The sequence below is a fragment of the Pseudophryne corroboree genome, chromosome 2 (genome assembly GCF_028390025.1).
Source record: "Pseudophryne corroboree isolate aPseCor3 chromosome 2, aPseCor3.hap2, whole genome shotgun sequence".
In the NCBI taxonomy this organism is placed as follows: domain Eukaryota; kingdom Metazoa; phylum Chordata; class Amphibia; order Anura; family Myobatrachidae; genus Pseudophryne; species Pseudophryne corroboree.
In genome coordinates, this window is record NC_086445.1 from 57759980 (window position 1) to 57774259 (window position 14280).

Sequence of the window (14280 nt, forward strand, 5' to 3'; positions counted from 1 at the left end):
CCTATCCGAACACAAGATAGCGTTATATGCTGATGATGTCCTGATCTCCCTCACAGACCCAGCCCAGTCCCTCCCTGCTCTCTTATCTGAGATCAGCTCGTATTCACAGTTATCTGGTTATAAAATAAATATTAATAAAACAGAGGTCCTCAACTTTCATATCCCAGCAGCTCTCAAACAAGACCTTCAAACTATCCTTCCCTGTAACTGGTACGCAAAGAAAATCAAATACCTCGGTGTGTACCTGACCCATCATCACCATCAGCTTTTCCAAGCAAACTATCCCCGCTTATTGCAGACAATCCAGGAAGATTTGCTGGAATGGTCCAGCTACTTCATCTCATGGATAGGCAGAATAAATTCCGTCAAGATGAGCGTGCTCCCTCGACTTTTGTATTTATTTCAGACTCTCCCGATTTATGTTCCTACCTACGTCTTTAAGACATTACAACGCCAATCCTCCCTTTTTATCTGGAATCATAAACGTCCCCGCGTTAGACTCAAATTGCTTCAGCGCCCCACCAGAAATGGGGGCCTGGGTATTCCGGACTTTCAGAAATATTTTTAAGCTGCGCAACTCTCTCAATGTGCACAATGGTGCAACGAGGGCGGGACGCGGAAGATTTGGGTGGGGATCGAGGCAGAGGAGACAGGTCTAGCTACACTATCTTCCCTATTATGGCTCCACCGGAACCAACGCCCCCGGACAGCCCTCTCACACCCTGTAGTAAGTCGCTCGCTAGCAACATGGGACCTGACAAACAGACGGTTCAGTTTGGCCCCATACCCGTCCCCGTTAATCCCGCTCTTTCATAATCCAGCCTTCCCCCCAGGTATGTGTAGAACCTCGCATACTTCCTGGCGCTCGAGTGGTTTGCTATATGTTAACGACATCACCTCAAATGCTACCTTCCCACAATTTGCAGATGTCCGAGAAGGAACGGTAATCCCTACCTCAGACTTCTTTCGTTATCTGCAAATTCGACATTTCCACTCCACCACTACCAATACCCTTCTCCACAGACAATTATCCCCCTTCGAATACATTAGCTGGAAACGCACCAGCACCAAGGGCCTCATCTCAGATATTTATGCTCTACTTAGCGATGACCCCACTTCACCCCGGACCCCCCATGAGTTAGCATGGGAAAAGGAGCTGGGATTTACTATAGATAATGAAGATTGGGTAGACATCTGGGATAATGCAGCCTCCAGCTCCATATGTGTGAGAATCAAAGAAAATATCTACAAATTACTATACCGCTGGTATTATGTTCCTTCCCGTCTACATACTATGTTTCCTGACACTCCAGATAGCTGCTGGAGGGGATGTACGGATGTTGGCTCATTCTTACACATATGGTGGACCTGCCCAAAAATCTTTAAAATTTGGGGTGAACTTATCACCTTGCTCTCGCGCTTATTTGACACCTCCATCCCCCCTGACCCCCAATACTTTTTGCTCCCCATGACCCTCCCTACTCTTAACAGACACCAAAACAAGCTATTTCGACATGTAGTATCGGCAATGACATGCCAAATAGCCACGGACTGGAAGAGCCCGACTCCCTCCCCAATGCCGGTGATAATCTCCCGAATTTGGTATGTCCACAAAATGGAATATATGACCGCTGTCATACGCAACACATCAAAGCAATTTGATAAAGTATGGTCCCCGTGGCTAGGCCTACAACAGGCTCCCTCCCCATTTGCAACATGACATGGCACACCGCTGATCTGCCCACCTCTTGTCTCTGAAGGCCACCCCTCCACCCCCTTCTACCCCCCTTCCTTCTTTTCTGAATTGATATGCTCTGTCCCCTCCACCTTTCTGACCCCCTCTATCCTCTCTCTGTGTATTCTTTTCTTCTTATTTCCTCCGCTAACTCTCTTTGACGGATGGCCACTCCGTTGCCGAGAGTTACCCACTTCAAATGCCTTAACTTTAATCTTTTACAAAAGAAAAAAAAAAAAAAAAAGGATCCACTCAGTTGATGTAACAATTTATTGTAGCTACATTTGTTCTTTAAATGCCCATTTTGTCTGGGTGTTCTGTTATTATTGTAACCAATTTGTGATCCATCCAATAAAATGTGTTTAAAAAAAAAAAAAAAAAATATCTTCAGCATCTTAAAACGCTGGTGAGGTAAATTCAGTAACCGTCCTAGCAACATAGGGGTACAAGGGGGACACCTGTGCTGGGCCGCAGGATCCTGGCCCTCCAGGAATCTTAGGAGTCCAGTTCATGTGTCCCCCTTGTCTGTGCCGTTGTTCCGGAGCCCTGTACAATGAAAAAAAAAAAATTGGACTGGCGCAGTTTGCCTGACATCGTGACGTTGCACCGTTGGGTCTGAAAGGAGCCGAGCTGCCTGCAAATAGGAGCAGCAGTGTCAGCAGGGAGAAGGAGGTATGTGTGGGCTGGTATGGTCTGGAGAGACGCGGGTCAGGTGGCATTTGGATGGGATGGTGATGAAGTGGTATGTGAAGGATGGAGCTAAAGACGTGGTGCCTTGGGGATGACACAGAGGGATGTTCTGGACAGGTATAGGGTGATGGAGCTGAGAGACATGGGCTGTAAGGTTGGGAGACACAGGGGTGGTATGAAACTGAGAAACACAGGGGAGACGATGAGGCTGAGAGACAAGGGGGGGGTAGATGTCGGGAGACATGGGGAGAAGATGGACAGCTGGAGATGGAGAGACACTGGGGGGTGAGGAGGTTGGAGACACACGGATGGTGTTGGAGTGATACAGGTGAGGATATGGCAGGAGAGACCCAGGGTTTGAGTCTGGAGCAAAACAGGCAAGGATGAGACTGGAGAGACACGGGTATAAGGCTGAGAGACACAGGTTGGGGATGAGGCTTGAGAGACGAGGGGGAAGAGCCAATGGCCAATCAACATGCTTTTATTACCTAACAGGGCCATCAACAGAAATCTTTGGGCCGGGGGCCCACTCATGGGTTTTGGGCCCTCTATCCCTTTCCAGTAGGTATATGCCGATTGCCCATTGGCTCATCCCCCACGTCTCTCCAGCCATATCCCCCGCCTGTCTTGGACTTCATTAGATCCCGGCCATTATATGATGAAGTCTAGAACATATTCTATGGACAAAATGCATTGAGGCAGTTCTACTTTGAACCTTTCCATTCCTAGGGCTGTGTTGTTCCACTTTTTCAGATGAGCTATGTTTGCACTAATTTATTGTGCACTATTTTAATGTTTTTCTTTTGTGTAATGTGTTTTTAGATGTATTACACAATGCTACTATTTCTCACTTCCATATGGTTTGGATTTCCTATGGTTGTTAAAGTTTCAGATTTCTCACACACATTGAATGGCCATGGATAACAAAAAGCATACCTTTTGCATACTTTTGGGCTGTTTACATGGTATTTTGTATCACTTTATATTAGTTAAGAGACTTTTTAGCATTGTACTCGCATCTTGGGGGTCATTCCGACCCACTCGCACGCTGCGCTTCTTCACAGCTGTGAGATCGGGTCGGAACTGCGCATGTGCGGCGGACGCATTGTGAAGGCGCGTCGTTGCCTGGCGACGGCCGTCACCAGGCAGCGACGGCCATCACCAGGCAGCGACGCCGCTAGCAAAGAAAGTGGTGGCAGCGGGGACCGCAAGAAGAAGGCGGACCCGGGCGGCAACTCACCGTTTTCGGGGAGTGGTGAGTACAACGCAGGCGTGTCCAGGCATTTGGAGGGCAGATGTCTGACGTCAATTCCGGGATCTGCATCGCTGGATCCATCGCACAGGGTAAGTAACTCTTACCCTGGTCTTCTTTTACAGGAAACTTTTTTTTGCATAGCAGGGCTGCACAAGCGTGCTCGGGGTGGGGAATAGGGCAGGTGCGCAGGTTCAGACAATGGGTTAATGGTTCAAGACTGAATAATCTGAAAAAATTATATTTGGAAATCAGGGTTGGCAGCACTCGCCTATTTTAGTATAATAAAAAATAAATGGAGATTAATTCTATTTAAAATGGTAACGTTTCTTTCTCTTTTGGGAGGAGAAAAGGTCTCCAATCAGTGGCGTGGTTGGTAGCGGTGTTTGTGCTGCGATGCGAGCTGTGAGATCTCTGAAGCGGCGCAACACTTGTTTTCATGAATCCGTAACACTTCCTGGGGATTAAATGTACAGTGTTTTCTTACACAGCTGACTCATCCCTAGCTGATAAATGGAGCCCGAGTAATTGCAGGTCTAGGACACTGTAATGCACAGAGGGCTGCCACACAGAGTACTGCTGTTCTTCATCATAGTTCTTTCCATTATGTAAAGGAAACCATGGCTCAAACTGCTGTAATACATCAAGAGAAACCATATCGACTCAGTGATGATATATCTACTTTGAATACATTGTGGTGAGTGTGTTCAGAATTTTCACCTCTGGCTCCATCTCCCGGAACGGATCCTTTCACACCCTGGAGGCCCCCTAATCTATTTTTTTCGTGCCCTGGTCAACTCCTGCCTTGACACTTGCAACCCTACCGAATCCAGTTTAAACTCCACACCATCACTTTCAAAACACAGTGAGGTCCATTTACAGGTTGAGTATCCCATATCCAAATATTCCGAAATACGGAATATTCCGAAATACGGACTTTTTTGAGTGAGAGTGAAATAGTGAAACCTTTGTTTTTTGATGGCTCAATGTACACAAACTTTGTTTAATACACAAAGTTATTAATAATATTGTATTAAATGACCTTCAGGCTGTGTGTATAAGGTGTATATGAAACATAAATGATTTGTGTGAATGTACACACACTTTGTTTAATGCACAAAGTTATAAAAATTATTGGCTAAAATGACCTTCAGGCTGTGTGTATAAGGTGTATATGTAACATAAATGCATTCTGTGCTTAGACTTAGGTCCCATCACCATGATATCTCATTATGGTATGCAATTATTCCAAAATACGGAAAAATCCGATATCCAAAATACCTCTGGTCCCAAGCATTTTGGATAAGGGATACTCAACCTGTATTAAGGATTGCATATTTAATCTGGTCGGGATCTTACTACCTAGGATCGCATTGCACTATGTGATCCTATCAGTGGCGTAACTACCGTGAGTTTAGTTGCTATGGGGCCCAGGCTGCTTCAAGGGCCCGCTGCTTCCCCTGCACCCAGGCACAGAATGCCGTAACTCCCCTTCACCCCCACCCCAGTATGAATGTGGCCGCCGATTGCATAAACCCCTTGCCCACCCTGTTCCCCCTGAGGCTGCAGCCGCATGGAGGTTGGGGGGGGGGAGGGAGCGGGGGGCTACTTTGCCATCTACAAGTGCCGTGATTTGCGGGTATTTAGGTATTTATCGGGCAGAGCCTAATGCCGGGAAGTGCCCGCCCCCATCAGAGACCTCTGCTGGACACAGGTAGTGCTTGCTTTCTCTCTCTCTCTCTCTCTCTCTCTCTCGCTCCTCTCTCTCTCACTTTTTCTCTCTCCCTGACACTGTTTTTCTCTCTCTTTCTCTCCCCGATGTCACTGTCTGTCTCTCCCTCACTCTCTCTTCCTGACAAATTCCCTCTCTCCTCTTTCCCTGACACTGTGTCTCTCTCTCTCTTTCTCTCTGACACTCTCTCTCTCGCTCTCTCTCTCTCTCTGAAACTGTCCTTTCCCTCTCTCTCACCCTGACACACACTCACTGTCACTGTCTGTCTCTCTTTCTCTCTTTCTCTCTCTGACACTGCCTCCCTGACAGTCTCTCTCTCTCTCTCTCTCTGACACTGTCGCTCTTCCTGACACACTCTCTCTCCCACTCTGACACTGTCTCTCTGTCCCTTCTCTCTCCCCCTGAAGGTGTCTCTCTCTCTGGCTCACTCTGTCTCTCTCTTTCTCTCTCCGTCACTGCCTTCCTGAGATTCTCTCTCTCCCTCTGACACTGTCGCTCTCCCTGACACTCTCTCTCCCACTCTGACACTGTCTCTCTGTCCCCTTCTCTCTCCCCCTGAAGGTGTCTCTCTCTCTGGCTCACTCTGTCTCTCTCTTTCTCTCTCCGTCACTGCCTTCCTGAGATTCTCTCTCTCCCTCTGACACTGTCGCTCTCCCTGACACTCTCTCTCCCACTCTGACACTGTCTCTCTGTCCCCCTCTCTCTCCCACTAAAGCTGTCTCTCTCTCTCTCTCCTTTTTTCGCCCTGACACGGTTTTTCTCTCCCTGACACACTCTCCCTGACATTCTCTCTCTCCCTCTGACACTGTCGCTCTCCCTGACACTGTCTCTCTCTCTCTTCCCCTGAAGCTGTCTCTCTCTGACTCTCTCTCTCAATCTTTCTCCCTGACACTCTTACTCTCTTGCTCCACTCTTTCTCTCTCCTTCCCTGACACTCTCTATCTCTCTCACTCCCTCTCAATCCTCCCCCTTCTCACTCTCTGATACCCTCTCTCTGACACCCTCTCTCTCCCTGATGCCCTCTCTCTCTTTCCACTCTCATCCCTTTCTCACTTTCTCCCTGACACCCTCTCTCTCTCTTTCTCTCATTCCCTCTTTTTCCCAGAAACCCCGCTTCCTGACCCCCCTCTTTCTCCCTCTCTCTTCTTGCTCCTCTCTTTCTCTCTCTCTCTTTCCCCTCACACCCTTTTTGTCCCTCACTCCTCCTCTCCGGGGGGGAAGAAAGGGGGGGGGGGGGGTTAAAGATTTTTGCTATGGGGCCCACAACATTCTAGCTACGCTCCTGGATCCTATCACCATAATGTATGATGCACATAGGCAGGGACAGGGGCTCAGAAAGGAGACCATCCCTGCAGTGTGCTGTGAGGGTTGCCGGGTTTCTGCGCATGCGTGGTTAGCGCAACCGCACAAGCACGGAGGCCACTTCTGGGGAGGGTTCTGCCGGCTACTATAATTATATATGATATTCTTTGTGTCACTTTTACCTCCTCCAATCCCCTCCACATGTATGTCATCCAGTTCAGTCCACGGTTTTTGATGGCACTGTTGCGGGTGCTATTTTGTGTGGTGTTTCTGCAAATGTACTCCCTAGGGGCTATGGTATATTTTCTGGTTTTACAGACCCGAGTTTGACCACCACTGCTTTAGCCAATGCATTAAAAAAAAATATAGAAAAGCATCTCTGCAAATAAATAAAAAGGAGGAATCTAAATTTGGCGGACAGCAGCTGCCAGCGCGGTCAGCAGGCAGCAGTTATTGAAACCTTTATTCCGGCTGGACGGATGCCCAGCATAGACCACTCAAGAGATAAAGTATGTAATTGACTATGGTTATTAGCATATCTCCAAATCTGGATCCAGAATAATACCTCCAGTGAGAGAGGGAAAATAACCCAGCCATCGTGCGAGGACGGATATGCAAGTAGAACATGAAGGTGTGTACTCACACCAGAGTCTGGAGTGTACACTCATTACACAGCTGTTATAATGTTGGGGAAGTTTCTACAGAGGAGGGGGCTCCGGGTGGGCCTCCTCCTCTGAACGGCGCTGTAGACTCAGGCATTGTGCCGGAGTCTACTGCACATGCGCAGGTCTCCGGAAACATGGCGCCCGCATTGATCGGGAGACCAATTTGGCTACCATGCATGCGCAGCGGCCATTTGGCGGCGATTTCTGCCACAATTGCTGCACTCGCCGCTGGACTCCGGTATTTAAGTAGTTAAATGGGCGCGGTGTGCGCGGTGTGGGCCCCCTCTGGACCCAGGGGCCCATGTGCACCGCACACACATTGCACCCATTATAGAAACGCCAATGGAAGAGGGGCTTCTAGCTGGCATTTATCAAGTACACTCTATAAAATGATAGGTAAAAATTGGTTGGTTGGTAAGGGCAATTTCTCCACTCTTTAGAAGCTTTCATACATCTCCCTCTTAAAGGCGTTCTTAAGTATGCCAAGATTATACGTTTTATTCATTTGGTTTGAGGACGAGAAGCTATTGGGACTCCAAGGGGCAAAAGAAAGAACTTGGGGGCCATGGGTACGCTGACTTGGAAGATTGAGAATCTTACACTGTGTACATCAGTGCACATTTATTGGTAAGCTGCTCAATCCGATTGTGATGTCACTCAGGTGCTAAAAGGGAGGGGTAATTCTGGGCATGAGAAAAACATATAGCTATCCCTAATGCACACTGAGGGGCAGATGTATTAACCTGGAGATGGCATAAGGAAGTGATAAAGCAGTGATGTGTGCAAGGTGATAAACACACCAGCCAATCAGCTCCTAACTGTTAATTTACATATTGGAACTGATTGGCTGGTGCATTTATCACCTTGCACATATCACTGATTTATCACTTCCTTATGCCTTCTCCAGGTTAATACATCTACCCCTGAGTGAGAAATAACACTACATAATAATCAGATAATACAGAGATCTTAGTTGCGTATATCTGCAGATATAGGGTTAAGCCCCCAGGCTGAACGGCACGGCGTCTCTGTCACTGGGGGTCCCTAATACTAGGTGTGGGTCCGGGGTGCGGGACCCCCTCATGTCGGCTACCCCAGGGCAGCACACAGGTGAAAATTAGTAAGGGTTAATAAGAAGCACATAAGTGCTATGTAAGTGAGGTGTGATTAAAATAATAAAAAAATATATACAATGTGACAGGGAAAAACATAAGTGTTAATAAAGTGTTAGGGTGTGCAAAACCTGAAGCAGCTTAGCCATACCAACACAGGGAAAAATGCACCCCAAACCCACCCCATAATTAATGATAAATATGTCTGGGTCTAAATTCCCAGTGTAAGGCCACATGATAATGGCTCCTACAGCATCTGAGAGCCAGCTTACCTGAAGACACCCCTAACTTCTCCAATGGCACTCTGGAGTCAGCAATCCCTCCTAATGCTGACCCATCCATGCCTCTCTGAAATACAATGCACATTTTTTGGTAAGCTGCTCAATCAGATTTTTTGTTTTTCTCTTACTGTGTACATCAGGCCAGGAGTCCGTGAGCTTTGGGCAGGTCCACCACATGTGAAGGAATGGCCCTGGGGAAGGGAAGCCTTGCCAGTTTACCTACCCTTACTGAATTAGTGGGCAAAAATGCAAATTGATCAATTATCGGCAGACCGCACATGCACTGCGAATACATTGCGCGTGTGCAAAGACCAAAGTGTGATTGCTCTGCAATCACAGGCCCAGTGAGATGCGACTGCAAAGTGATTGACAGGAAGTGACCATTTGTGGAAAGCAACATTGGCCCTCATTCCTAGTTGTTCGCTCGCAAGCTGCTTTTAGCAGCTTTACACACGCTAAGCCGCCGCCTACTGGGAGTGAATCTTAGCATAGTAAAATTGCGAACGAAAGATTCTCAAAATTGCGATTACACCTCTCTTAGCAGTTTCTGAGTAACTTCAACCTTACTCGGCATCTGCGATCAGTTCAGTGCTTGTCGTTCCTGGTTTGACGTCATAAACACTCCCAGCGTTCGCCCAGACACTCCTCCGTTTCTCCAACCACTCCCGCATTTTTCCCAGAAACGGTAGTGTTTTTTCCCACACGCCCATAAAACGGCCTGTTTCCGCCCAGAAACACCCACTTCCTGTCAATCACACTCCGATCGCCTGAACGAAGAAAAAGCCGTGAGTAAAATACCTAACTGTATAGCAAATTTACTTGGCGCAGTCGCAGTGCGAACATTGCGCATGAGCACTAAGCGGAAAATCGCTGCGATGCGAAAAAAATTACCGAGCGAACAACTCGGAATGACCCCCATGGCGTTTGTGGGGAGTGGTTGGGAAAACACAGGCGTTGGCCGTTCTCAGGGTGTGCATCTGACGTCAGCTGCCATGAAAAACATGGCGCCCGGTACGACTACAATTGCATTTTTTTTAGTACAGGTAACTGTATGGATTGCAATTCTAGCAATGCATACACAGAATTGCGTTTGCATCGGTGGGTGTCCTTTACTGTTTCTGGGCGGCTCTTCACATGCGATTTTTAGCAGTAGCCGTTTTGAGAAAATTGCAATTTCAGTCTCAATAGTGATCCTTACTGAATTAGGCACTAAGTTTGCAAGAAGTTATGCGCCACCCCTACAACATCCCCAATACATCCCCAGGCACCGCCCACCAAGCGCCCAATACATTTTCAATAGATTTCACACACCATGCATCACAGAAGGCTGGTTACGCACACTCCAGTGTATTCTCCCTTCAAGACAAGGTAAATATGACAGCTTTAGTTTCTACAATGATTTTTCTCTGTCTTGATCCCATAATTTTCTCTTCTCTAGGAACCACGAGAGAATTGCAGTCACAGGTTCTTGAAAAACTGACGTTTTCCTTTGTCTGGGAGAAACCTCAGATGTCTGAGCATACAGTAGCAACCCCGGCTGCCCTGGGCTCTAGGGAGACAACCGTTAACCCTTCTGACCATTTAACATTTAAACAGTTCATAGACTGGATGAAGCGAAGTGGTGACAGGAGCACGGACCCTCTAGAATACAAACAAAGATGTTATCTTTTGTCGAACAGTCGATTGAAGGCATATCTAGCGTAATTCATGTACGGCGCACCTTGAGAAGCTGGTTAAGGACAGGGATGGCAGTTCCTTTTGGGAATTTAAATTACTATTTATATTGTTATTACGTTGCAGAATGATCAGAGTCATTTTCCTTCATTACCTGTACATTGTAATACTGTACTAAATGGGAGAGCACAAAAGAATGTGTCAGAATGATCAAAGCTGTATAACTTATGACACTGAAGCAGACATCATTAATTAGCTGTAAACGCAAAAAAAATGTTCAGCTCCTATAATTTCACTTTACTATAACTACTAATATAACATATTTGCACCTTGTAACCTTGGTAAAACCATGCTGCACTGCAGGTGGGGGAGATTTATAATGTGCAGAGAGAGTTAAGGGCCACATACACTACTGCGACATGTCCATCGTATGCTGTCCTTTTGCATACGATATATCTTGGGCGATCCCAGCCATGAAAAACAAAAGGATTTTTCCCACGCACTCTGAGGGCTGTTAGTAACAAGAACTGTACACTATATAATGATAGAAAATTTAGAGCTCTTAGTTACATATATTTTGGAAAAAATATGATAAGCCTCCAGGCCACTTCACGGCAGCTCTATTGCTGGAGGTCCCTAATATTAAGTATAAGTCCAGAGCGTGGACCCCACACAGTCGGATCAGGCCCAACCATGGGGTTAGACATGATCGCTAGTGCAGCACGTTAAATCTGGAGGATCCGATTCGATGCTCACGGGGCCGCTCATCGGATTGGATCAGATACACAGCCAAAATGCCCGATTTCACCCAATATATCGGCTCAAATTGGGCATAATCGTTCTAGTGTATGGGTCCCTTTAGATGTTGGAGGGGCATGTCCAAACTGAAATCTAAAGCTGCCCAACATTTGTGGGCTACATGCAAAAGCAGCCAGTATTTACCCTGCGTGCAAAAATATCAACATCATCTTCCTAGGTAGACAGTCATTGCCATGGGGATGTAGTAGTGATCCCAGCGTTCAGGATCCTGGTGGTCAGCATACCAATGCCGAGAGGGGGCCCAGGACTATTCCCACTCATGACGACACCTGTAGAGTGGGAATACAACCTTTGGTGTGTGCAGCGAGCAACCAAGACCACAGGAGGCTTCGTTGTGCTGGCACCCCTGCTGGCATTCAGGCAGCCGGGATCCCAGCTTCGGTATGCTGACCGTCGGGATCCCGACCACTGCTCACCCGATCCCAACCCATTGCCATGCCATCAATTATGTGGAATATATAGGTATAGTTTCTGTCATATACATATATATGGTCGCTGTGACCTTTTATACATACCGACCAACTGTCCCAATTTTCTCGGGACAGTCCCATTTTCTGGGACTGCCCCGCTGTCCCACCTGCGGGCCTCTGTGTCCTGTGGTGGGGGGAAGTTGGGAGACTCCTGTCACTCGCTGCTCTGCTGTGAATAGATGCTGTGCTCATGCACCATCAACATATCTATTTTAGCAGTACCCAAGCTGGTCTCAAACCTGGATTTAAGCAACTGGCATACCAAAGGTATCCAGACGATGCAGGACCTATATGATCAGTCTCACCTTAAGGGGTCTATTCATGAAGCAGTGAAAAGGGTGGAGAAAAGAACCAGTGGAGAAGTCGCCCATAGCAACCAATCAGTTTTGAAGGAAGCCTTTATCAAACACATGCTGTAAAATGTAAGGGATATGCTGATTGGTTGCCATGGCACTGGTCTGTTTCTCCATTGTTTTCACTGCTTCATGCAGAACTGGATTAAAGCAGGGGTGACGGGGGCGGTTGTCCCTGGGCCCCCACACATTAGGGGCCCCCACATCCACTGTGTCCCCATGACAGTGGAATCGAGTTGGCATCGTGTCGAGTTTTCTGCCGGCTGTGCACTGCACCGCATGACATCAATGGTCACGCAGCACAGCAGCCTCACGCCGACCCGCTCCTTCAGCCGTGGAAGCGCAGTCGTACTGTAATGGCAAGTCGGGACGGGACTCTGATGGAGCTCTGCTGCTGTGGACCTGTCGGGACTCGGGAGGAGGAGGGAGCCCTGCTGCTGCTGCGGACCAGTACCGAACCGGCCAGCCCAGCCCAGTGAGACAGCGCCACTCCCTGTTGCTCTGTTATGGTGCAGGTGTGTGTTTATCATGCAGGGGGTGGTGGGTGTTAAAAGCAGTTTCACTTGTGGGCCCCCCCGCAACTTCATTGCCCCTGGGCCCCCACCAGCTTTAATCCGCCAATTTTTACCTCATTTCTCAGGTTCACTCCCTCACTTTCCTCCCTCTGTACAATCTGTATTATAGCCACTCGGGAAAGGCCTGACTTGCCTCCCACACTCAAAGTTTTTCCTCTGTTCAACGTAGCTATGAGATGGATACTTTGGGTGTTAGATTTTCCTCAGGACCTTCATCTCATGATTACTACACTGCCCACCACTCCACTCCCAACAGGCTCTTATCTGCTTAATTTGGTTAACCTGGGAGCCTTCAGATTTCCGTGCGTTGGTACTAACCCCTCTTTAATGCATAAAGTGCAAAGAGATGTTCATATGTTTCTGATGCCTCCTCTCGTCTCCTGCTTCTGGTGTTTATTTACCTCTCCCTCACTAGTTCTTCTTTATTCCAGATAAAAGTTATTACTTCTTTGTGTGTAATGATCTTGTATAACCGGTATAGCTCTTATTTCAATTAAAATGTATTGAGTTAATTAAAAAAAAAGTGGTTTGTGCTTAATATGCCCCTCTGATTCCCATGCGTATCTGAAATCTTTGGCAAGTCCAATCTCCTCCTTACAATTAATTCAATGTCTAGATGGATTGGAGACTACTTCACTTTTTGGAACCTACAACAAGACCCTTGTACCAATAACACCCAAGAAAGACAGCCAGGGGGACTCTCATTGTGTAGTACTCAATTCAATATTTTAATTAAATAAAAACCTACTCTTACATTACCACACTCTTTAACTGTGCAGTATGACCGAACTAGGGCAAACTGGTATTCACTTGCTGTCTCACCCCAGTACAGAGTGCGAGCTCCAGACAGTAGTAACTCCTAGTAGTAGACAATTCCACAGTTCATCCTATGCGTTTCACCTAGAGCGAATTACTCAGGGGTGTGATGTGCTTCCAGATAACTAGTTCAGATGAGTATCCTCTGCCTTTCAATAATTCCTCCGGAATTTTTATATATAGCTCCTGGAAATGTATTCTGTATTAACCTGCAAATTAACGTATTGGCATAGGTCAATTCATATTTTATATTGACCTGTGAAATTACTTGGGTGTGGCAATGCATCAATTGACAATCAAACATTAACTTGTCCTTTATAACTAAGGGACACTCGCTACCAGCAGCAGATTTTACCTATGGGCTGCAGGACTGCAGCCCCCCACCCCCCCATCCCAAGATAAAATCCACCACCTCAGCTCAGTGAGCCAGATGCAGTCCGTGAGACTGCACTGGCTACACTGTGACTGCCGGTGACTTCCTATTGGAAGTCCTACCTGCCAGTCACCTGAAGGACAGGCAGTCCCATTGGGTAAGTCTTGATAGGTGAACGGCCCCTGTTGCAGAAGGTCCTCGTGAAGAGGAAGAGGCCTCGGATCCTCCAGCAGTAATTCCAGAAGATCCGCATACCAAGCCCTCCTTGGCCAGTCCGGAGCAATGAGGATCGCCTGTCCTTTTTATTAGTTTGAGAATCCTTGGGATGAGTGGAAGTGGAGGGAACACATACACTGACTTGAACACCCATGGTGTTACCAGTGCGTCCACCGACACTGCCTGTGGGTCTCTCAACCTGGAACAGTACCTCC

At 47.3% G+C, this 14280-nt stretch overlaps 1 long non-coding RNA gene across 1 annotated transcript in view; it reads left to right on the forward strand.

Annotated features, from left to right (window-relative positions):
- Positions 1 to 13136, forward strand: part of LOC134998146 (uncharacterized) — a 68163-nt gene extending 55027 nt beyond the window's left edge. Inside the window, exon 3 of the long non-coding RNA XR_010200463.1 lies at positions 10208 to 13136. This is a non-coding gene — a long non-coding RNA (uncharacterized LOC134998146). The remainder of the gene's footprint in view (positions 1 to 10207) is intronic.
- The last annotated feature ends 1144 nt before the right edge of the window (positions 13137 to 14280 follow it).